We start from the raw sequence: 7492 nt of genomic DNA on the forward strand, positions 1-7492 counted from the left end.
AGGTTGGGAAGGGTTAAAAATTCTAATTCATATGTGTAATTAAAGCTACTAGAAATTAATAAGGAAAACAGCTTTGTATACAAGGAAAGTAAAATGTATGTTTTCAGTAAAGAGGGTATAAAGAATGGAAGTATTTTTGTTTCTTGGGTTAAGAAAGATAAAGTTGTCCTAAAGTACTAGAAAGGTAGAAAGAAAGCATGGGACAAATTCTGAAGGTAAAAAGAAAGTTGTAGAAGTTTGCGAAGGAGAAATTCTGAAAGGAGTTTTGTGCCTGGTCAAGTTGACTAATGTTAAAGTAAATGAGTTTTAATGTTAAAAATAAGCTGGTACAGAAATTAAAACTTGGTTTTTCTCTCAAAAGATAATTTTCCTGAACTTCTAGTCTGTTCTTGGTAAAGAGATTATGGAAAATTTTTAAGCAGTCTAGCAGAAAGGTAGGGATTTTACGTATTATCAAAATAAATTTCCTGTATTGTTTATCAAGTCTCTAATCACAAGTGCGAAGGTCTTACAGCTATTTAATATTCTGGATTTGCCTAAAAATCGTTAATTGTCACTATTGTTAAAATGATAACTAAACATTGTTTCATAGGGACCTATGGTATTACGTGGGTAAAAGTTATTGATATAAATGTTTTGAAATTATATAACATTCCTAAAATTCTGATGTTTTGTGGTTGTCAGCCATAATTCTGGTTATTTTAAAGTGTTGTAAGTCAGAAAATTAACCAAATTTCTTTGTCAATTTCCATTTTTGAGTCTTATTGTTTATAGACAGTTATTGTTTTACTCTGATGCTTTTTGATTTTGCAAATATGTCTCATCTTCAAAAAGATTTGTGGAAAGGACTCTGACACTTACTCTAGAATGCAGGTTTCTGATGAACTTTCTGATTATAAAACTAAACTGGGTAAGAAATTACAGAATTCTAATGGAGAAACTGATGACCTCATAAATCTGCTAACAGAAGATAAAGATTTAAAAAATCGATAACACAATACTGAATGAACTGGTGAGGATGATTTAGTTTGTATGACCTTTCATTTGAGGTATTGCTGATTTTTTTGATGTCCTGTTTTGTTTTCTCAGATTTAAGGAAATCTTTTTCTCTTTTCTTTTATGCTAACTATGACATAGCAATTTGGTGAAATTACACCTTTGTGAGCAGAACTGAAACATTTATCTTTTTCTCCCTACCTGATCCCTTCAGAATTTGGAAACTTAGTGATTATTATTATTTTCATGGCAATATAGTTATTTGCATAAATTTAATAAGAATCTGTTCTCCATATAACAGGACACAATTGGAAACATCGGTTATCTTACCAAAGCTTTAATTGGAATGTCATATTTGAGAAAAATAGGCATAGACTCAGATATGACCAGACAGCTTTTAAGAAACAAGGATTGGACTTTATGGAATAAAGCCACTTGGAAATATGGGCCTGGTACCTTGTTTTCAAAGATTCCAGCAACCTTATCTGGTAAGTAAGGAAGCTTACTTATCTGGCTGATGCCTGGAAAATTGACATATTTTGGGGGACCTCCAGAAGAGATGAATCCACCTGATGTGGGCTCGGCAAGCCAAGGAGTCGAAAGAAAGATTTCTTAGACTCTCAAGGTCTGGTAGTAGTGCTCCTTTATTCAGAGAATAGCATGGGGACAGGACCCATGGGCAGTGAAGAGCTGCAGCATGATTTGAGGGTAGGGCTAAATTTATAAGGCATAGATAGGTATGTGACAAGACAAAGGAAAGATTATGTAAAAAAGTTGTTAGAATGGTATCAGTGTAGGTGGGGTCTGGTTATTGAGTGGTGCTATAACTTTAGATAAGAATCAGATCAGATCAGATCAGGTCAGGACGTCCTGTGCTTCCCGAGGATGATACAGATTGGTATGTAGGCCAGGACGCCTTGGGCTTTTCTCCCTGGGGCAGCCTTGATCCTCCTCACACACAAATCTGTAAGTATTGCAGGCTAAGTCTGATGGCAAATCCTTGGCTTGGCTTTTCTGGCATCAAGAGGCTTTCAAGTTCAATCTGAGATTCCTCATAAAAGAATTCCAGCAAAGCTGATTTAAAAGAGCCTATATGATCAATGGCTACACTTGCTGCACTTATGTAAATGATTGGGCCAATTTTATCAAAACTAAACATTTTGCAAACCTATTAGTCTTAATTTGGCTATCTTTGGTAAAAATGAGGGTGATTTTAGAGAGAAAAATTATGTTTCAGTGAAAACTATAATACTCATTTGTGGATATTAGATCCTAGTTCTGTTGATTGAGGGTTTTTCTACTTGTGAACTGGACAGGATCCTGAATTCCTCTAGTCTCCTGAAATATCTAGCTACAAATCTCCAAACTAAAATTTCAGTTTTTTCCCTCATTTTCATTTGGAGTCATTGAGAACTGAACCTGCCCTTTTTCCTGAAGGCTTGCACAATGAAGCTGAACAACTTGATACTAAAGAGAGATTCATGTCTGTTGCTGTGTAAGCTGTAAGCCACTCAGAAAGATACTTGAACACCTGATGACATCATCAGGGACATGTCAAACTGCAAAAGATTCTTTGCCTCTGACATCTAGAAATCTTGACTGGCTGCCCCCGTGGGCTCAGAAACTGGTTTATAATTTGCTCCAACCATTAACCTTGTTTTTTTCTTTTTGTTCCCATAAAAATACTTCTCATTAAATACTTGATTGCTTGCTTCTACAATATAGGCCTAACTTTGGGAACCCACCTGCATCACCACCTTCTAAAATAAATTTGACTGGACTGATCTATTACCAGCACTAAGAAATGTGTTCAGTGAGATGAAGCAATTTACCACTTAGCTTCTGGACTATGAAACTAAGAGTTTCAAAGGACTGTGAAACTTAAAAGTTTAAAAGGTGGGACTGTGGGGGACTGGATATGTCCCTTTGGCATGAGGATTATTTTGGGCTGATTATTTTTAAAGAATTTTATTTTTATTTTATTTATTTATTTATTTATTTTGAGGAAGATCAGCCCTGAGCTAACTACTGCCAATCCTCCTCTTTTTGCTGAGGAAGACTGGCCCTGAGCTAACATCCATGCTCATCTTCCTCTGCTTTATACATGGGACTCCTACCACAGCATGGCTTTTGCCAATCAGTGCCATGTCTGCACCCAGGATCCAAATTGGCACACCCCGGGCTGCCGAGAAGAAGAATGTATGAACTTAACTGCTGCGCCACTGGGCCAGCCCCTTGGGCTGGTTACTTTTAAAAACTGCAGACATGGGGGCTGGCCCCATGGCCCAGTGGTTAAGTTCACTCGCTCCGCTGCAGGCGGCCCAGTGTTTCGTTGGTTCAAATCCTGGGTGCAGACATGGCACTGCTCGTCAAACCATGCTGAGGCAGCGTCCCACATGCCACAACTAGAAGGACCCGTAATGAAGAATATGCAACTATGTACTGGGGGGGCTTGGGGAGAAAAAGGAAAAAAATAAAATCTTTAAAAAAAAACTGCAGACATGAAAGAAACTCTGAAAATTAGAAGTTATCCTTTCTTAAGAGACATTTACATTTGTAAAAGAAATCTCCATGTTTAAATGTGTTTTTCTCTCTGTACCAGGAAGGGGGGGATGACCCTATCTCTAGAAACTCTCATCAATGCAGAAGGCAAGGACTTAAAGCTGCATAATAACCTTACTCTTGTTTACTGTGTTTTTCTGGTAATCTCCCATAACTGGCTTCCCTCACTCCCCAAATCCTCCTTTGTCTTTAGGTGAGGATGGTATTTAAGGTGAGAGCTTCTGCCATTTTGGTGAGTTACTCAGTTTTTCTGGGTCTCTCCCATGTATACATGTTATAAAGCTTTGTTTAATTTTCTCCTGTTATTGCCTCATGTGAATTTAATTCATTGTCTGGCCAGAAGGACTCAGAGTGGGTAGAGGAAATGTCTTCCTCCCCTACAACAGCCTAGGGGGCTGCAGGTGGGAATGGAATTAGCATTACCCATTGTTTCAGAATTTAGACATGGCCGGTCAAAAGATATTTATGCTGCAGCTAGAACCAGATCTCAAAACCAAACCAAACCAAGCCAAGCCAAGAGCACTTCTGTGAGTGGATCCCTTAATTCTTCCTTATTATTCAGTGTCTCTGAAACCAAGACCCTCACAATGAAGGCCAGATCAATGCTTCCTTGTTCTGAAGTTGCGGAGGGCATCCCCTGCCAAACCAAGGCTTCTATTCGGAAGTCAGACTTAAAGGAAGAAGAAGTAAGAATGCGGTTACTTGTACCGAAGTTACTCACCAAAAAGACATCTTCTAAACCAAGAAACTCTCTCTCTGCTGCAAAGCGAAAATATGTGCCAAGGAGTCGCCAGCACCAAGTCAGGAAAGAATCCTGAGAACAGTCCCAGGAGAAATGCTCGCGGCAGCTGCTGGACTCATCCACAGGTTCTCCACACTGGCAAAGGGCTAACGAATCTCAGGCAAAAAGATCCACTGGGACTTAGCTCCTGGCTGGCTTGCCATTTGTTACCAAACCAGGTTGGTTTTTGCCCACAGCCCAGAAGGCCAAACACTGAGACAATGAGATTGCAGCAGAGAGAGAGTTTACTCACAAGGCAGTGATGCGAGGAAACGAGAGCATGAGCCTCAAATTTGCTTCCCCAAAAATAGGGACTCAGGGATATTTAGGGATAGGGGACAAGGTAGTCTGAAATGTGGAGAGAGGTGATTGGAGGTGATGGGAGGTGAGGTATTGATGATCTGTGCAAGCATCGTCAAACATCATGCCTCTTCACAGGACCCATGTTCACAAAATGGCAATGTTAGCGTGATCTGGGGGTGGAGTTTTCAGCCTTTTGACGTCAAAAGGTCGCCTATAGGACATCTCCACGGGCCCAGTTGATGAGTTGGTGGTCTCAACTGGCCTGAAGTAGACAAAGAGTTCTAATTCCTGAAAAACAGCTCAGACACCCATTACCATGGTGACCCAGGCTCCAGGAAGATATCTATAGGAGCATAGTGGAAGTCAGATAGCATATCGCCTAAGCAGCACAGTTAACAATGGGTGGGTTAAATAGCTAAAAGCTATAATTAGTAATTGCAAAAAGGAAAAAAACATTAGTTCCTAGCTACTTAATCATCAATGGCTAACTCGCTGTTGGTTTCAGGAGTGGAAAGACAAGTAGGGAGTTAGGTGCACAGCGAGTGGGTCTATATATCAGTAGGTTTGTCACCATAAATTTGTGCAGTGATACTGTCGAGTGTCATTGCTGTGAGACCAGTTGATTGGGCAGTTTCAAGTCATTGGAATACAAACATGAAAAAACAATGTTTTCCAGTAGTTATAATGAGCTGTGCTCTGTTGAGTTCCCCTATCTTACTGGGTAGCAATTTTTCTTAATGATGTCTCAGCCAATTCCATTACTGTTGTCACTCCTGGGTTTTAAAATTATCTGGGTTTGATGGTTAGGACCCAGTCCTGTGCATTTTCAAACTTGTATCTTTTACTTGATCTGAAGCTTTCCTCTTTCCCTTCCTCTAACTCAGGCCAGACTGTGTCGCCTGTGGCTTCAAATGGCAGATGCCGGTTGTATGGCCTCAGTCTCAATTAACTGGTTTTTCCTTTTCCCAGGGTTGTTCTACTTGGGTCTTTGGGAGCAGGGAGAGGAGAGGCCAGTTGCTCCCCAGGAGCCTGTCCTGCTGTGGAGTGGTTTCATACCTCTCTCAGAGAGGTAGGTGCCTGAAAGCAGGTTCTCCACTACATTCTTAGATGTCCCTGTAAGGCTCTTCTCTCTGCACAATCTCTTGGCATGGGAGATTTTAAGTGGATTAAACCTAACCACTTTCTAATGTTTTATTCAATCAATTATAAACTTTATACTTACTGTAACAAACATGCATAATATCCTTAATGCATAAATGTGGTCCCCCTGGCAAATCTGTCTTCCTCACCTTCTCTCTCTTGCCCATTTCTTCAATCTCAGCAGCACCAAACTCTGCCCATGCAGCGGTTCTGCCATGTTGGTGCAAGAGAATTACCATCTCTTGACTTATGTGGCTTCCTGAGATTTACACTTTACTGTATCGCACTAAAGATTGGACTGAGATTTATACTTCACTCTATTGTACTTGAGCATCAGGGTGGGTAATAACCAGGCTGGTGGTCCCTGCCTCCAGAGCTTTGGGGTGGGTGTGTGGGAAGGAAACATGGAAAGTCTGGCTGTTGTGTGTTATTTCTGTGGCCAACACAGAATTTCAGGCTTTCATTTCCCTCTTGGTAAAAGGCCAAGTGTCCTACACTTACTCCTTTCCTACAGTTTCCCCATATTCCCCTGTACATCCATAGCCATGAGAACTGGCTGAGCTGGTGCCTGCCCAGTAGAGGAACTAACAATGCTAACAGACCTTCTGTTTCAACAGCGCAGTCTTCAGACGCCATATTGCACAGCTCACTTTCCGATGAATGCTGAGAGAAATCAAACCTTCCCAGCAGTCAGTGGTCTCCACTTATTTCCTCCTCCCTTGCTTCTTCACCATTTCCTGTTTAAACTACAAAGCCCTTTTTGTCAACCCTGCTAATCGTTCAAAATTAGTTGTGCCAGGTCAAAAAGTCTGGTCTATGTTTCAAGATTGTTAAAAATTACTCCTGGACTCAGCTTATGTGGCTTTCAGTTTGGATTACTTCCAAATCAGCAAATAATTCCTGCCAAGGCTGCAGGAGATGAGGATGCCGTGATGGATGCTGATCTTCAGAGCCTCTCCTGTTTCTCAGGGAGCTGAATTATGCTATAAAACTCCCTGTGCAAAGAGAGAAAACCACCAGTTGGAGGAACGACGTCATCATATGCTTATAAACTTGGACTTCAAAGTCTCCCTACTCTCATGAGTGGAAGTTCCTGTGGCACCTGGTAGTGCATAGTTACACGCTCTGTGTTCCATTCTCTTTGCATCAGTGGGGTCTCTGGCAGGTCTTGCCGTGACCTACCATGTGAACCTGCTCTTCCCAGCCTACATTCTCTCTATAATTGACCCCATTCAGTACTATGGTTGAGACTTTTAGGCTGTGACTCTGAGCGATAATTAAAATATTGTATTTTTAAAGTTTTAGTTTTCTTTCTGTATCTGGAAACAAGGGTAATGGATAGTAGCTTCAGTAATTCTTTCCTTCAATGAAGGAAAATGTTCACAGGCAGATTTGTGTTTTAAGTGAAAAGATATATGTATATATGATTATATTGAACTGAAATAAGGAAAATCTGTGGTTTGACAGGTGGTAACTGATTTTTTTGCTAGTATCTTCCCTATCAATGAATTGTAATAATCATGATCTTATTCGTGTTGTATATAGTGGTATATAGTTGGCAACTTTGGGTGAATACAGCAGCATCAATCTATACCTGAAAGTACCAAGACAAAATTCATTTTTTCTCAAATATTATTTGCTTTCTTACACTTGTATTTTGATTACTCAAATAGGCAATTTTAACTTCTCAATGAAATTTGAATTATAATT

The sequence above is a fragment of the Equus przewalskii genome, chromosome 24 (assembly GCF_037783145.1).
Source record: "Equus przewalskii isolate Varuska chromosome 24, EquPr2, whole genome shotgun sequence".
Classification (NCBI taxonomy): domain Eukaryota; kingdom Metazoa; phylum Chordata; class Mammalia; order Perissodactyla; family Equidae; genus Equus; species Equus przewalskii.